The following is a 2,641-nucleotide window of genomic DNA, read 5'->3' as shown; positions in this document are numbered from 1 at the left end:
TCCCGTGCCACCTCCTGTCCGTGTCCCCTCTGTCCCCGAGCCCTTCCCACCTCTGCCCCAATCCCATCCCGGGGAGCTCCCAGCCCCTCCGCATCCCGCTGGGAATGTCGCACGCGGGATTGTCCCATGGGAATGGCGCACGCGGGAATGTCCCATGGGAATGGCGCACACGGGAATGTCCCATGGAATGTCGCACGCGGGAATGTCCCATGGGAATGTCACATGTGGGAATGTCATGCGGGAATGTCACACTGGAATGTCGCACGCGGGAATGTCCCTTGGGAATGTCACATGCGGGAATGTCCCATGGAATGTCGCACATTGGAATGTCCCATGGGAATGTCGCACGTGTGAATGTTCCATGGAATGTTGCACTCGGGAATGTCCTATGGGAATGTCACACACGGGAATGTCCCGCGGGAATGTCACATGCGGGAATGTTCCACGGGAATGTCACACACGGGAATGTTGCGCATGGGAATGTCCTGCGGGAATGTCACATGCGGGAATGTTCCATGGGAATGTCACATGTGGGAATGTCCCGCGGGAATGTCACATGTGGGAATGTCCCATGGGAATGTCACGCACAGGAATGTCACGCATGGGAATGTCCTGCGGGAATGTCACATGCGGGAATGTTCCATGGGAATGTCACATGTGGGAATGTTCCATGGGAATGTCACACACAGGAATGTCGCGCATGGGAATGTCACATGTGGGAATGTCCCATGGGAACGTCACATGTGGGAATGTTCCATGGGAATGTCACACACGGGAATGTCACACACAGGAATGTCGCGCATGGGAATGTCCTGCGGGAATGTCACATGTGGGAATGTCCCATGGGAACGTCACACACGGGAATGTCGCGCATGGGAATGTCCTGTGGGAATGTCCTGTGGGAATGTCACACGCAGGAATGTCGCATGGCAGGCAGAGCACTTCCCTTCCCAGGCTGGGGAATTGGGGAACTCCCAGGACCACCCTGAGTGGCACTGACCACCCTGGCACTGACCACCCTGGCACTGACCACCCCAGCACTGACCACCCCTGCCTGGCCACCCTGGCACTGACCACCCTGGCACTGACCACCCTGGCACTGACCACCCCTGCCTGACCACCCTGGCACTGACCACCCTGGCACTGACCACCCTGGCACTGACCACCCCTGCCTGACCACCCTGGCACTGACCACCCCAGCACTGACCGCCCTGAGTGGCACTGACCACCCTGCTTGGCACTGACCACCCTGGCACTGACCACCCCGGCACTGACCACCCCAGCACTGACCAACCCTGCCCACCCTGGCACCCTGCTCAGCACTGACCACCCCAGCACTGACCACGCCTGCCTGGCACTGACCACCCTGCCTGACCACCCTGCCTGGCACTGACCACCCTGCTTTGCCACCCTGCCTGACCACCCCAGCACTGACCACCCCAGCATTGACCACCCTGGCACTGACCACCCTGGCACTGACCACCCTGCCTGACCACCCCAGCACTGACCACCCCAGCACTGCCCACCCTAAGTGGCGCTGACCACCCTGCCTGACCACCCTGCCTGACCACCCTGCCTGACCACCCTGCCTGACCACCCTGCCTGGCACTGACCACCCTGCTTTGCCACCCTGCCTGACCACCCCTGCCTGACCACCCTGGCACTGACCACCCTGCTTGGCACGGACCACCCTGCCTGGCCACCCTGCCTATCCCTGCCCCTGTCCCTACCCGTGTCCCTGCCTGTCTCCCCTGTCCCTGTCCCTGTCCCCCTGTCCCCCACGTCCCTCCCCTGTCCCCGCAGGTACCGCAGTCCCCGGTGTCCCCGGTGTCCCCCTGCGCGCCGCGGTGGAAGGTGACAGTGGCGGCCTGAGCCCGGGCATTCCCGGGTCTCGGCCCCTTCTTTTTCCGCAGCTGTTTTTTGGGGCCACCCCTAGAAGGAGAGACCCGCCCGCGGCCAAAACCCCGCGGAGCGCAACCGCTCCGCGCCAAGCTCGCTCTGGGACCGGGAGAGCTGGACGCCTTCTCGCCATTTCGGAGGAGCCTTCCTCACCCTCCTCCTCCTCCTTTTCCCTGGGTTTTTTCCCCCCTCGTCCTCCGCGCCCCCGGAGGGCGGAAATGGCGGTGCCCGCTCCGCGCCCGCGGAGCCGCGGCCGTGCCCGCCCGGGCACCCCCAGCTCCCGCTGAAGCAGCTGCAGCCGTACCTGTGTTGGAAACACTGAGTGTCACCCGCCCCGCGGGGACACCACGGCTCGTCCCAGTCAGGCGCCACGCCAGAGAAGGCGACTTCCACCCGCGCTGCCCGGCCCGGGAGCGCCCGGGGCTGCCACCCACCTGTGTCCCTTTGTGCCGTGTCCCCGCAGTGTCCTCGTCCTGCTGGACCTGTCCCCTGTGCCGCTCATCCCTGCTCCTGTTTATCCCTGTCCCCTGTGCCACTCATCCCTGTCCCCTATCCCGTTTATCCCTGTCCCCTGTGCCACTCATCCCTGTCCCCTGTCCCGTTTATTCCCATTCCCTGTCCCGTTTATCCCTGTTCCTTTTATCCCTGTCCCCTGTCCCCCGCTCATCCCTGTCGCCTGTGCCATTTGTCCCTATCCCCCACCCCACTCATTCTTGCCTCCGTGCCACTTCATCCCTGTCCC

The sequence above is a fragment of the Parus major genome, unplaced genomic scaffold (genome assembly GCF_001522545.3).
Source record: "Parus major isolate Abel unplaced genomic scaffold, Parus_major1.1 Scaffold397, whole genome shotgun sequence".
NCBI lineage: Eukaryota > Metazoa > Chordata > Aves > Passeriformes > Paridae > Parus > Parus major.
The sequence above is the reverse complement of the archived record's forward strand: the minus strand, read 5'-3'. Positions refer to the sequence as shown.